The sequence below is a fragment of the Equus asinus genome, chromosome 26, assembly GCF_041296235.1.
Source record: "Equus asinus isolate D_3611 breed Donkey chromosome 26, EquAss-T2T_v2, whole genome shotgun sequence".
In the NCBI taxonomy this organism is placed as follows: Eukaryota; Metazoa; Chordata; class Mammalia; order Perissodactyla; family Equidae; genus Equus; species Equus asinus.
The window spans coordinates 27143805-27159705 of NC_091815.1; the positions used below are offsets into that span (position 1 = coordinate 27143805).

Sequence of the window (15901 nt, forward strand, 5' to 3'; positions counted from 1 at the left end):
GACCAGGTCACTTCTCACTTAAAGCCTCAGGTAGATTCCCACTCACAAGAGTCCAGACTCCTTAGTAGTCAAGACTTTCACAATTTGGCAGGACCCCACCCTTCCTGCTACCAAAGAGAGCTCCCAAATAAGACCAAGACAAAAATATCCACCCACTCCACTCTAGCCTAAAAGGCCACCCAACTGGGTACATAATACCTGGCAGTTGGTCCCCTCTCATACAGACATTAGTAAAATTTATTGTATCTGATGGTGGGTCCTTGGGCCCTGAAGGGATGATACAAATTTCAATGAGGAATAGGAAAGACAATGCATGGCCAGGGCATTCAAGCTGTAGGGCTTGGGTTCCTCTAGTCAAAACTCCTCATTGTGCAGCAGGCAAAGCTAAGGCCTAGAGAAACAAATCTACTCTTCAAGGTCAGACTCAGTGACCAGCACCAGGACCCAAGTGTCTTGATCCACCATTGTGCTTCTTCTGCCAACAGGCCTAGATGACTCCCCCAAGCACAACTGGGATTCTCACAACCTTCCCCTTTCCCAATTCACAACTCAAGACCCTCTATCCCAACCACAAGCCTGCAGATTCCAAGATGACCTGGAAGGGACAGAACAGGAAGTCTTCCGCTTTGGCACAAGTTCAGGGTGAAACTCCTGAGGCCAAACAGAAGGGCCTTTGACTATAGAAAAAAATAGGCCCATTGTCTTGGTGGGTGGAACCAAACCATAGCAGGAGCAAAGAAACCAGTTTCGTGCCCAGGGATCAGGACTTGGACCTAAAATACCAGGGTGGAGAGGGGGAAGGGAGAAAGGAATTCATACTATAAGAAAATAGAGGTAATTACAACAGTTCTTACTCACCCCTGTTTTTGTTGTTATTTTTTTTCCCCTCACATAGTATTCTACAAGGCCTCTGAGTATCCCAGGATTTAGGAAGGCCAGGAAAAGGCCTGGCTTCCTAGCATTTGGAGGAATCAAGAGGATATTTAGATGGCTCCATTATGAGACTATTAGTAGAGAAAGGAGCCACTCTATCCTTTCTCTAATTGCTGGTGAAAGAAAAAACAAAAATCAAAAAAACTAAGAGCTACACATCCACCCCTTGACAGAGGAAAGTAACAATCCCCCAAAATACAGGGGCCTATTTGGAGACCAGGGCCCTGCCCACCTCAGTCCTGCAAGAACTGAGAGGAGGGAAAAAGCAGAAAAGCCTGAGCCTTAAACAACAAATATTTCAAGAGCACATTCCCCTCAGTCACCAAGTCTGAAAATACTTGACATGATTCTGAGTTGCCAGAATGTCTTGGTTCACCCCATAAAAGTTCTCTGACCATATTCCTTGATGCCTAGAGATTCATTCCTTTTGGTTTGATCCAGTGAAGTGGTGAACCATTTAGATTGAAGGACAAAGTCTCATGCTTACCCTCAAGACAAAGTCTATCATTTCTCCCTTCCTGCCCTTGCACAAGCTGTTCCTCTACCTGTAACACTCTTCCTTCTCCTGCCCTTGCCCTTAGCAAACTCAAATGGCACGCTCTCAAAGATCTTGAAGGGGCTCTCAAGGGCAAATGAATGGTTCCTTCACTGCACTCCCACAGTACATTGAACATGCCTCTATTTATAACATCACGAAGTAATGGTACTTAATTTTTTAATTTTTGAAAATTAAGATAAAGTAAGAAAAAGAAAATATCACACATATTCCATTTTTCACCTATAATCTAGACATATCATTGTTTAACATTCTGGCATATTTTTTCTCGTCTCTTTTTCTGGGTGGTAGACCATAAGCTCCTGGAATACAAAGACTATATACATTTTTTCCTCCAGTTTTTACAGTTCTGGAGGTCATATGTCCAAAATAGTTCTCATGGGGCTAAAATCAAGGTGTCGGCATGATGGTATGCCTTCTGGAGGTTCAAGAAGCAAATTGCTTCCTTACCTGATCCAGTTTCTAGAGGCCACCCGCACTCCTTAGTTCACAGCCCCCTTCCATCTTCAAAGCCAGTGAGGGCTGGTGGAGTCTTTCTCATGCAGCATCATTCTGACTCTGACTCTCCTGCCTCCCCCTTTCACTTATAAGGGCCCTTGAGATTATATTGGGCTCCCTGGGATCATCCGGGATACTCTTACCATCTCAAGATCCTTAACATCATCCCATCTGCAAAGTCCCTGCTGCCATATCAAGTAACATTCACAGGTTCCAGGGATCAGGATGTGGACATTTTGGGGAGGCCATTATTCTGCCTGCCACAAGCACCTTTTCTAAACTGTACCCACAACAAAAATTTTCTTTGCCTTCTTCCTCTTTCACTTGTCTTCTGATAGAAAGGCAAGAGCACAAGCTTTGAGGTGAAATACACTAGTTCTGTGATTAAGTGCCTGGATGTCCCTGGACCCGTCACTTCACCTCCCTTAGCCTCTTTTTTCTTACCTGTAACAGAAGTTAACTCTTATTGCATTAGGAAATGACTGGAAAAGTGTAAGTTAAGATACATAAGATTACACACAGTGCCTGGTAGGTGATAAGGCCTCAGTAACAATCCTTTCCTTTTGCTGTCCCATTTTCTCCCACTCTTGCCCATTTTCTCCTTCTCCTTTCTCTTCAGTGACTTAGTCTAACCTCAGTCTAACCATTTAGCAAAGAAGGCCATGCTACCCGTCTCTTGTGATTCTGCTTCAATGCTTCTTGGGATGGAGGCTGATATCTACTCAAGGCAGCACACTGTATTTATATGGAGAGCTCTATTTTTTTTAAGAAAACCCTTTTATGTTCACTTAAAATTTATATACTTCTTCATAAGGTAGTCACGCCAATTCCAATTCTACCCTGTTATTTTATACATTTGTTTCCTTATTTCATCCTTCTTCAGTATTTCTTTTTACACCTTATAAGTAAGAATAGTACAAAGAGAAAAACAATGCCCAGGCCACGATAGGGAATTCCTTTAGCAAGATGAATGCTATTTGCAAGACATCCTCTCAAGCCTGTTTCTAGGTTTCAGCAAAACCATTTAGCTCTAGAACACATTCCCAGACCCCCAGGGACAATAACTGTGAGAGAAGCCACACACCCTCTGAGTATTTCTGCCTTGGATTAAGACATTTTCCAGAATGTTCTTCATAAGCTACTGCTACCCAATCCTTCCACTCCTGGAAGTTAAACCTCCCCTATCATCTTCATCTCCAGCTGGCCTGCCAGGACACTGCCCAGAAAATACCTTCCTACCCTATGACCAGAGTGGCACCTTCGCCTACTCTCAGAATTAGAATAGCTCATACTTATTCAGCACTCACTATGTGCCAGGCACTAACCTAGGGGCTTTATATGTAGCAACGATCTTCACAGAAAAAAATCCTGTGAGTGAGATCATCCTTATTTTTACAGGTTAAAAAACTGAGAGAGAGAATTAAAGTAATTTACCCAACATCGTACAAATTCATAATTTATCCTCATCTCCCACCTAAATAAATGTTAATAATTTAATCTGGGCAGAGGACACCCTAAGATTTCTGAGGTCTCCTGAACAAAATCCACCTTCCAGAATGATGTTCACTGTATTGTCAACTATTTGCACAGCCATTCTCTGGCCATAAAAGGGGTGCACTAGGAAAAGAAACTGTAATGAGAAGGAAGCAGGAAGAAGGAGAGTCCTTGCAATGGTCACAAAGAGGAGGAAATTCCAAACACAGACACAGTCATAAGACACACGCAGAGTTTGTGGCCTTTGAACAATGGCAGCCCCACCTGTCTCTTTCCAGGGCTGTTGGCATCTGACTTCCTTCTCAGCCTGCCCCTCCTGGCCTTGTTTTCTGAGACCAACTAGAGGCCTGGGCCTGGGGCCAAACCAGAGCACCCAGCACTGAGCTATGTGGGTGGAGGGAGCAGAGAAGGGTGTAAAGTGCTCAGCTCACTGGGGTCCTGACTCACCTAGTACACATCAATTGGGCAGGGAATGGATTAGAAAAGGGCTGCTCTGCAGGACTCATGGTTTAAGGAGTCATACTTCCTCAAAGATGTCTGACTGAGAGTAAAATAGTTGGATGGGGCAGGCAGCACAGCTTTCTCCCATTTAGACCCCCATTGTCGCTCCCTCTGCTTCCATTGTGTTACACTCCTCTGTCTATAGGTCACGTATTTACTGATTTGGGTTCCAGGAAAAGTATCTCATCTGAGTTCCTTAAAGCCCCAAGCATTCAGTTCAGTTCAAGTATATCTGTCATTAGTGATGACCAGACACAAATATCTTTTAAAGGCTCTGCAGGAAATTTTGGCAAGAGTCTTTGTACCACCCACAACCCATCTGGGGACCACGGAACTACAAACAGGAGGATGAAAACCTCTGTATGCTGGGGACTTTTATGTTTGCACCTCATCTAATGCTCACAGTGACCCTTTCAAGTATGTACTATCATTCTTATTTTGCAAATGAGAAACCAAACTCCAAGAAGTCAATTAACTTGTCCCTTATCCCTGAACTGGGAAAAGATGGAACCAGGATTCAGACTGACATATTTCTGAATCTAAAGCTCATGTTTTCATTTTACAACATCCTATGTACCAGAATTCAAAGAACTGCAAGATGACTACTTCTAACAGAAAGGCTTCAGTGAAGAGACAGGACCTGAAACGGGTCTTAGAATGAAGAATAATTCAGGAGGCTGAGCAAGACGGCAGAGGTATTATAGAAAGAAGGAAAAGAATTGGAATGAATTCAGACATGAGAAAGTAAAATGCAGGTTCAGGTCTTACTACAGATCAAGGGAGCAGACTGGGGCCACGCTACAGGGTTTTTGAATGGCAGCCTAAGGAATCTGAGCTTCATCCTGCAGGTGACAGCAGGCACTGGAACGCTTTGAGAAGGTCAGGAACAGGATGAAACAGCATTTTCAGGAAGATTACTTTGACAGTATTAGGCAAGATGACTTAGGAAAGTGGTTCTCAACTCTGGCAACTCACTAATTAGCTGGAAGCTTCTTTCTTTTCTTGTTTTTTTTTAAACATTGGCACCTGAGCTAACAACTGTTGCCAATCTTCTTTTTTTTCCCTACTATTTCTCCCCAAATCCCCCCAGTATATAGTTGTATATTTTAGTTGTGGGTCCTTCTAGCTGTGGCATGTGGGACGCCACCTCAGCATGGCCTGATGAGTGGTGCCACGTCCGCGCCCAGAATTTGAACCAGTGAAACCCTGGGTCACTGAAGCAGTGCGTGAGAACTTCACCACTCGGCCATGTGGCCGGCCCCTCTTTGCTTTTTTTAACTTTTCATTTTAACACAATTTCAGACATTCAAAAATGTTCCAAAAATAGTCGAAGTTTCCATATACCTTTCACTCAAATTCCCAAAATGTTAGTGCCATGGATAACCTCAGTACAATCCTCAAAATAAATAAATTATCATTGATAGAATACAGTGAAATAATCTATAGATTTCATTCAAATTCCATCAACCTTCCCACTAATGTCCTTTGTCTAAACTGGCATCCAATCTAGGATTATACAACACATTTGGTTGTTTTGTCTCCTCAGTCTCTTTAATCAGGGCCACTTCCTGAGAATTTATTTTACCTACATGACCTTAATATTTTTAAGAGTATTGGCCAGTTGTTTTGTAGAATGACTTTCAGTTTGGGCTTATCTAATATTTCCTCATGATTAAATTTAGGTTACATACTATTGGCAAAAAGACCACAGAAGAGATGCTGTGCCTTCTCAGTCCATCATATCAGGCCCATGGTATTGATCTCTCTCCTTACTGGTGATGTTCATTTTGAAAACTTGGCTAAGCTTTATCCACTGTAAAATGACGGTTTTATGTGGAAGCTTTTGTAAACTACCAATGCCTGGGCCACACCAGAGACCAACCAAATTGGATGCTCTGAGGATGATGCACAGGTATTGGTAGGTTTTGAACGCACTGCAGGTGATTGTAACCAGCAACCAGGGTTGGAAACCATCAGCTTAGACCATGAAGATTAGAATCCTAGAAATCAGCAAGGAAGTCATTCCTTGGGCCTCTCTTTTTAAAAGAATAGCGAGTTCCAGGCACAGATAAATATATCTGGACTTTAGCATGAACCCATGGTCAAGGAAAAGGAAAAGCCAAAAATCCCCTCATTGAGAAAGTGATGCGTGAGCAGACTGTTGTCCAATAAGAGGAGAAGGCAGGATGTTCAGTGAAGTGTTCAGCCCTCCTGGTCTATTTTCTCTCCAGACCTCAGGGAAACTGCGGTAAAAGCACATACCATAAAATTTTATTGTCATAAGCCTGACCTGAGCTACTAATTGCCACTGAGGGAGGGAATTATGGATCCTGTGATATAAATATGCCACCGCACAGGCAAACATGAACATTTCCGGGTATGTTTGATTGAATAATTCACAGAATCTAGGTCAGGGGTACATGAACGGCCTTAAACAACTTTGCCCTCCTGATTTGGTCTTTTGTCCTTAATCCCTTCCTGAAGTAGGAGAGCAAGGACCCTGTTGTAAACTTCATGAAATAGGAAATTGTACACATCTCCTGTCACCAGGTTGTTGAAGCAATGATACTGGGCTCAACTTCCTTAGTGTTATTATCTTGGAGTTTCCATAAAGAGATTTCATCAACGCCTCCCTTGGAAGGGCCATCTAATAACAAGCAAAAAGAAACACCAATTTAACCAAAATCTGGAGGCGGGAAGGACCCCAATGAGAACTAGCTCAAAAGTATTCACAAACCACCAGGATCTGGTGTTGCTGCTGCAGGGGAAGCTGCTGCTAGTCAATAAGTGACAAAAGAGAAGGCAGCTCCAACACCCAGGAAGTACTTAGTAAGAAGTAACTCAATTATCCTTCAGTTGTTACACATCCAATTATCCCTCAAGCCTCTCTAGGTGGTCTCACTGACAGAGCTGGCACATAACTAAATGCTGACACATGAGTGAAATAATTTATAGAATTGTGGGATCAACTAGGTCAGGAATGGCTGGGAAATGTTTCAGGAAAGAGGCGGGATTCAGGTTACGCCTTTGAATGGTTAAGTCTTAGGGAAACAGAGAAAAGGGGAAACACAAGCACAGGGAACCAGGTGTCAGACACCACTGTAGATGCTAGTTTTGAAAGAGATTTCAGGAATGAGAGTGGGTTTGCGTATGTTATTTTATTTACTCCTCTCAACCACTGTATGGGCTTATTTCAGAGGAGGATGGTGATCCTCAGAAAGTGAAGTAACTTACCAAGGTCGGTGGTGGATCTGGGATTAGAAAGTAGCTACATCCAACTCCAAAGCCCACGCCAATACCACTACCACTGAGAGAGGACTGAACACAGTATGTTTAGGGATCAGGAAGGGTCAGGGACGGCTATAGCAGAAACACAGGGTTAAGAAACTGATAAGTTAGGTAAGCTTGCTAAAGTGGGACGATGTGTTATGCAGTCATGAAAACTAGACAGACACATTTGATCTTGGGCTTGTGGTTACAGAAGAGCCACTGGAGGTCTTGAGTAAGGGAGTCACCAAAGTGAAGCCTTTGAGCAAAGACCAAAGGGGATGGGCGTGAAAATGGCAGTTCTGGGTTCCTAAGCTGCACAGATGCCACTAACAAGAGTAAAGGGGGCCACGCGATATAGTAGTGTGAGATCTGGACTAACAGTCAGAAGCTTGGGTTTAAATATAAAAGGCTACATGATAAAGTCGTGGCTATGTGAGGCAACCCACATTCTTTCTCTGGACTTCAGTTCCTCTTCATCCATAAATGAGGTGAAGTGAGACTTAATCTCTAAATGACCTCTAAAGCTTTGCTAATCAAAGTGTGGTCCACTAACCAGCAGCAAGGCATCATCTAAAAGCTTATGAGAAATGCAGAATCTCAGGCCCCACCAGAAGAATGACATCTGTATTTAAACAAGATCCTCAGTTGATCCGTAAGTGCAATAAAGTTTGAGACACCTCTCTAAAGTGTTCAGACTCACTTCAATTCTGTCACTTCACAGGAAAAAATAAAAACAAAACACAGAATGTTTGCCTTTTCACTTCATCTTTGCCCTTTTCCTAATCTTAACCCCCCCTCTCAGACTTGCCCACATCCAGATAGAGAGAGGTCTTGGGAACACCAGAGGGGCAGCGCTGCCTCCTATGGCCATGATCAGTAAATGCTCCTAATCTTACCACTCTCACCAGTAAAAAAGGGGGAGGGTTAGCAGAGGGGGTGAAGTCCAAGTCACAGATTAGATAAGAGAATCACCACCAACCACAATGACTGGAAGTAACTGTCACACACAGCTCAGCCTACATGATAATGTCATATTTCAAAGGGAAGTTTTTATAATACCGAACATAATGGTATTAGTGGTCTTAGTGTGAAACCTGGGCTCCAAGCCAACCTCTTCCCTTGTAACCTTCAAAAAATTTACCGTGACAGTTATTTTCAGACCTGCAGTCCCTGCTGGAACTCTGCCAGTAAACTTGCAGTTTTCCAAGGAAACTGACTTCACTGTGTCAGTTGTTTCCCCTCCTGAGCCAAAATGGGTCTGATGCATACTCACCAATCCTAGTCCTACTCTGCGTAGGCACTGAAATAAGTTTAAGACTTTTTCACACATCAGACCTTCAAACATTTGTGAACCACCATGTGCCACTCTGATCTCCCCTCAGCCATTTCCCAAATGACATATTCTGAAGCCCCAGCACCCTCTTTCACTTTCCAGTGGGCAAGTGAAGTGTGTCAGCCACAGGGGAAACTGAATTCTAGGAGTGCTCTAACCAGAGCAGCAGAGCCACAGGACCACCTGCTTCTCCATCCTGGGCGCTACACCTATACGGAGAACATCTGCTCATTTGAGGATACTGCTCTTCCCACTTGTGCTGCTGCTCGGGCCTCCCATACCTGTGTGGGTGTATACTTTTTATTCAGTTTTAATTTTTAAGAAATATTTATTGAAGGCTGCTATATCCTCTGCACTGGAGAGACAAAGATGAATCAGACCTGGTCCCCACCCTCACTGAGCTCTAGGTTGTGGGGGAATTCAACGCAAAGCCACCCCATTACAGTTCAGTGAGGAACAACATGATAGAAGTAAATACAGACTATTTTGGCCCATCTCACCAACCCTGTGAAAATCTTCCACTCTTGGTTTTCTGGGTGCAGTTTTCCTCATTTCAAGCTCAAAGTTTTAAAAAAGAGGGGTTGGCTCCGTGGCCGAGTGGTTAAGTTCACGTGCTCTGCTTCGGCAGCCCAGGGTTTCGCCAGTTCGAATCCTGGGCACGGACATGGCACCGCTCATCAAGCCACGCTGAGGCGGCGTCCCACATGCCGCAACTAGAAGGATTCACAATTAAAAATATGCAACTATGTACCAGGGGGCTTTGGGAGGAAAAATAAAATCTTAAAAAAAAAAAAAGAGAGAGAGAGAATGCAAATGTCCCGATGGTCCTTTTGCAGTCATGTTGAATTGGGCATTTCCTTCTGGCTAACCCAAGGTGTTGGAGGCTCCCATTTCATTCTGCATATCCTCTCTCTATTAGCACTCACCACATGTGCACATGCAGCAGCTAGGCAGCTGCACACTAACAGAAATTCTAGCAAGTCAGGAAACTTGCCTTTTACTCCTGTGGTTTTGACCCTAACTGACTGTGTGATGTTTATCAAATCATAAGACTTCCCTGTGCTTTAATTTCCACTTCTGTAAAAGAAAGAATTTGGATTAGATCTCCATGGGTCTATGTGTATAGTGAGAGCTCCTCAGAGACAGCATCACCCCTTACTCCTCTCAGGAGCCACCACCTGGCAAATACCAGTCACACCTTAGCTTCTCAAATCTTCACTGAATGCATGTATGAATAAATGCTTATTAGAGCAACATGAATCATGCAATTGATCAACTAATATTTCTGAATGTCTGCTAAGTACACAGTAGTCTTGGGAGACCAAATAACTGTGGCAGAACAATATTTTCTCCCCACTTTGCCCTTACCTCCTTCCCAGAGTGGGGTCTCTGTAAGTCAGAAGGACTGTTGGCACAAATAATTTTCTAGAGGTAGGCTCTAAATAGTTGTCAACATTAACAAGAGAAAAGTCTGTTTGTCTTAGGGATGTTTTATATCAATGGACCTAAGGGACCCAAAGACCCCTCGCATGGTACTCTGGACCTGACACCCCACCTCAAGTCCATGGAGGGAAAAACCAGACAAAGTAAACCAACTGAGAGTTGGGACCTAAGGAAAGCAAGGGAGTAAACAGACTGCGGCACCTGGAGAAGGTCTGAGGAGGAGCTCCCTGATCCTGAGCAGCCTCAGAGGGGACTGATGGCAACTCAATGGGAAAAGTAAAGCACTTCCACCAGGTTCCATATGTATGTGTGTTCATTTATTAGTAAAATCTTTCTGGTAAAGGAATGCACTTCCACATGCTTTCTAACACATCAGGCATAGTTAAAGTATTATAAAAATATCATTCCATTCAACAAACATTCACAGAGTTCTCCCAAAGTGCCAGGCCCTACGCAAGTTTAGGAACACAAAAATGAACAAAAACCAGCCCCTGCCCTCAAAGATTCCCCCCAGTTAGCTCCATGCTCCTTCTCTGCACAGCCCTCTCATCTGCCCTCCACGAACCCAAACCTACCCCACCGGCGAGTCCCAGCCCCTTTCATTGAGCCAGAGACCCTTGAGCTACTCTGAGTGCACAGTGAACTCCTGCCACTTCTCAAATTTGGTTCCACTTATATCTCCAGATTTTATGAAAGATATGTCATCTTCCTAGTTACTCTTGAGCTTCCTGAGGTCAGAGACCATTGTTAGAATTTTCCAGAGAGAAGCCACATCAGTGGTTTGTATCAAACCAAGCCCAAGCCTTCAACCTGAGGACGATCTCGACTGCCCAGCACAGTGCCTGGCCCCCTGCGTGCTTTATAAAACTTGTGGTAGCAAAGTCTACAATCACCTCCCAACCAGACAACAGGCAGGGATAACGTGAAAATTGAGAGGGTAAGAAGGATCAAACAAAAATCAAAAAGGGCATGATTCATGCCTTGTCTCTTCTCCCCTCTTAGGTGAAACAAAGTCACACCACCTGTTCTCACTCCTGCCTGCAGGCTGCTGGGGAGGACCTCCTTGTTAACTGCTCCCTTGGTCCCCAAAAATATTACGCAGCGCTCAAGCCCACCTCTCCTCTTTCTTTGAGCTCATTTCCTAAAGTCTCTGGACTGGGAGCCAGGTTTAGTGAGTGCTGATGTTCTGTAACCTACATGTTCACTCCAAGTCATATTACCTCCTTCTTTTGCTTTGGGCTGTTTCCAAACAAGGTCTGGAGCCAAGAGCCCCAGCACCCTGGGCAAACACCTAAAGGGTTCCTTCCCTCCTGTGGTTCCTGTGGACCTGAAGCCCTGGAGGTCTTCCACCAACCCAGTTCCCTGTCCTTTAGGCTGGAGCAACTAAGACGCAGCCACCTTCCTGACGAACAAGAAGGAGGACTTGTGCGGCCCACTGCTCCAGGGGCAGTGTTTTGGGCAAGAGAGAACAGCCTCTCCTCCTTGATCCTCTCTGATTCCCACCTCGTGTGGCCACAGAATTGGAGGAAATTTTCAACAGTGAGGACATGGCCACTTCCCAAAGAACAGCATTACTATTGCCAATACCCTGCCAAGGATGGGAACGGGGAGGACAGAAAGGAAACAGACCAGGTAATCTTCTCTTCTGCCAGATATTAAGCTAGAAAGCATCACTAAAAGACATAAGGAAATCCAAACAAGCAAAAAGGTTTGGGGAAGAAACCGTAACACATTGGGAAGTAGGGAAGTGGGAAGGAGGAGGGGAGGGAACAAGCATTGCTGCCAGGTTATCAGTCACCTTCTTATGTTCTTAAGAATGCTTCATTTCTGTTGTTTGGCCGGTTTTACCTCCCAGATTCCTGTAAAGCACATGGTCCAACCTGGGACCTAACAAGGCCAGCGTCACTCTACTGTTCTCCCCTCTAATGGGAAGACTGGCCTGGGATTAAACACTAGCCTAGGATTAAAGCACAGACTACCAAGCCAAGTACGGAGACCTGAGCCGTCCCCAGCAGTGGGCAGCCTCAACCCAGGAACCTTCCACACCCTCTTCAAGTGACTTAGAGCAGCACCAACAGTCACCGTGAAAGTTCTAGTCTCTTCCCTCCTCCTATTGCTGCCCCAAATGCTGATGTCTGTGGTATCTAGCAGCCCAAATCCAGGTAAATAAGATTAATTTTCTCTACAGGTGAACAAGGAGGGAGAACATATGGCAAAAAACATGCATTGAAATGTAGCCCCTTTGAGCTACAGGGATTTGGGGCAAGTTAGCTTCTCTCAGTGCTTGTTTCCTCATTTACAAAATGGAAAAAACTGTACTTACATCAAAGAGTGTTGTGAGAGTTAAGTGAGGGAGTGTATATGAAAATGCCTGAAACTGTAGCTGGCAAAAAAATAAAATAAGATAAAATACTGGCTCAACAAAGATTTGCTCCTTTACCTTCCCCCCAATCACTTTTCCAGAAAAGTAATGAATTTCCCCGAGGCCAATCTTCGTGGTGGTGGTGTAAAGGTGAGAAGGACAGCCAGCCCCATGGCAGAGTGCTTGGGTTCACGCACTCCGCTTTGGCAGTCCAGGTTTTCGTTGGTTCAGATCCTTAGCGTGGACCTTGCACTGGTTATCAGGCCATGCTGGCGTGGCATCCCACATAGTACAAATAGAAAGACCTGCAACTAGAACATACAACTAAGTACTGGGGTGGGGGAGCTTTGGGGAGAAGGAGGAGGAGGAGGAGGAGGAGGAGGAGAAGGAGAAGAAGAGGAAAAGATGTTGAAGGCAATGGTACCATGGTACCTTCATCGGAGATAAAGAAGCCCTTGCTTATATTCCTTATGATGTGCCAGACATGCCACCAACAATTTTTAATGCTATTTAATGACGAAATAGCTAACTAGAAAAATCCTATGACTAGATAATATCTATATTTGAAGTTTTAGCCATACTGAGCTCAGTTGTAACAGCTCACCTTTAGGGAAACAGACCTTGGGTTAGGGGTGTCGAATGGGCTCCAGTTTCACTGCAGCTCAAGTGGCCCAGCCCTGAGCAGAACAACCATGCAGAAGAGAGCTCTTCCCCATGCATGTTTCTGCTTGACAGAACCATCTCCCCAAGGGCTACTTTGAGGTGAAACAGCTTTGTTTCCCACTCAGCATCAATTCAGTGCTTAAAATCAGAAGTTCACTGTACTCCACCTCAATTTCAAACTTCTCTTTCCCTTTAGAGAGAGCTCTCTAGAAGCTGCTGGACCCCACAGCCCTAGGGCCTAGACCACCTTTCTGGAAGGGAATGATTTTCCACTACTATGGCAGGCACCACTGCTAGAGTCCTCAGCCTGGATTCAAAGCTCTAGCCACAATCTGCCTTTCCAGTCCACCCCCTCCACTCACTAACCAGTGCTCTATGCTGCACCTAAACTGGACTGTCGCTGTTCCCTGAGCAGGTCTTGTGCTTTCCCACCAGGTCTACATTGTTCATACACCCAGCTCAAAACCCAACTTCTCCCCACAGCCTCCCTTGATCCCTCCCATGACCAAATGTGAGCTCTCCCTCCTGTGAACGTGCACAGCCCTAAATTGACTCTCTCTCTGCACTTATCACATTCTGCCTAACACTGAAGTTGTTGCTGTGCTTCTCCAACCTCCACCCCCTGCCCTTCTACTCTGTAACCTCCTTGGTGGCACAATATAGTGTATTGTTTCCATATCCGTCACATTATCCAGCACAGCACTCAGTAAATATTTGCTAAGCGAAAGAATAAATCCTCAGGTTTCTAAGTTCAAAATGTTTCCCTTGGAAACCTCTACACCTGGGTTTAATAGTAGCTCTATTGACATTTGGGGCTGAATAATTCTTTGTTGTAGGGTGCTGTTCTGCACATGGTAAGATGTTTAGCAGCATCCGTGTGTCCTTTACCACTGGGTGCCTATAACAGCCTGTTCACACACACCCCCGGACACACACAGTTAGGAGAGCCAAAAATACGTCCAGAATTGCCAGATGTCCCCTGAAGGGGGAAACCACTCCCCCACTGACAACCACTGCTCTATGTCAATAGTTCTCAAACCTGGCTACAGGTTTAGACTTACCTAGACCTTTAGACTGAGCCTTGAATGAGGGGAACTGAGATCCAGATCCTGGCTCAGCCTCTTTGCAATCCTGGAGAAGATGCTTAACTTTTTGGAGCCTCAGTTTTATCATCTTAAAATGAATAAAATGCCACTTAGCACATAGCATTGTTGTGGAGATTAAATGATCCATAATGTGCACCTAGTAAGGCTTCAATACATGGACTGAGTAGAATTTCTAAGTAGCTCCTAGAGCGTAAGAGCAGTGGACTGGGGAAAGCTCGCTGAACTGCCAGGTGGCACGATTACAAACCAAATTGGATCTGAGGTGCTGCCTCAAATCTTGCAACACCGAGAAGTATGGCTAAAGAAAATGACATCCCCCACCTACCTGCCCAAAAGAAAATCTGATCTAGCTTTTTTTTTTTAAAGATTGGCACCTGAGCTAACATCTGTTGCCAATCTTTTTTATTTTTTTAATCTTCCTTCTTCTTCTCCCCAAAGTCCCCCAGTACATAGTTGCGTATTCTAGTTGTGAGTGCCTCTGGTTGTGCCATAGGGGATGCCACCTCAGCAAGGCCTGACAAGAAGTGCCACGTCCACCCCCAGGGTCTGAACCGGCGAAACTCCGGGTCGATGAAGCGGAGTGCCCGAACTTAACCACTTGGCCATGGGGCTGGCCTGCCTGATCTAGTATCTCTTAAAATAACTACACACTTGTTCAATATGCTTTTCACAAGAGAGAGGGGATAATTAGATGAGAGGATATGAGAATTTTAGGAAATAAAATACTTATATTAATAGATTTCTCCTTACTTATAACATTACTTGATGTGGTCTCGGCAAGCCAAATAGTCTAAAGAAAGATTTCTTGGACTCTCAAGGTCTGGCTGTAGTGCTCCTTTATTCAGAGAACAGCACGGGGACAGGACCCATGGGCAATGAAGAGCTGCAAGCACGGGGACAGGACCCATGGGCAGTGAAGAGCTTCAATGAGTTGAGGGTAGGGCTAAATTTACAAGGCATAGGTATGTGAGTTATTTCTTTACAAGACAAAGGAAAGATCATGTAAAAAAGTCGTTAAAATGGTATCAGTGCAGGTGGAGTCTGGTTATTGGGGGTTCCTATAACTTTGGATACGAGTCAGGTCAAATCAACTCAGGACAGCCTATACTTCCCGGAGGATGATATAGGTCGGTATGCAGGGCAGGACACCTTGGCTTCCCTCCCTGGGGCAGCCTTGGTCCTCATCATTACTTATTAATTATAAAATTACTTATAATAATAGCTGACATGTGTTAAGCTACCCTACGTGGCAGACATTGTTTTAGGCATTTCACACATATTACCTCATTCTGCCCTCAGAGAAATCTAATACATATTTTTATTTTTAACTTTTCATTTTTAAGACTTAAAAAATGTGATGGGGGCTGGCCTGGTTGCTTAGTGGTTAACTTCTCACACTCCGCTTCCGCGGTCTGGGGATTGCTGGTTGGGATCCTGAGTGCAGATCTACACACCACTTGTCAAGCCATGCTGTGAAAGGCATCCTACATATAAAATAGAGGAAGATGGGTGCAGATGTTGGCTCAGGGCCAATCTTCCTCAGCAAAAAGAGGAAGAATGGAGGCAGATGTTAGTTCAGGGCTAATCTTCCTCAAAAAAAAAAAAAACTATGATATAATCAGAGTTCCAATATATCCTTCATTCAGCTTTTTTTTTTCAAATAAGATCTTACATAACCATAATGCGATTATCAAAAACAGGAAGTTAGCACTGATACAATACTATTAACTAACATACAAGTA

At 44.3% G+C, this 15901-nt stretch overlaps 1 protein-coding gene across 3 annotated transcripts in view; it reads left to right on the top strand.

Moving 5' to 3' along the window:
* The window catches only part of LOC106843833 (cell adhesion molecule CEACAM1-like), a 135498-nt gene that overhangs the window by 35600 nt on the left and 83997 nt on the right, over positions 1-15901 (top strand). The gene's annotated exons all lie outside the window — the stretch shown is intronic.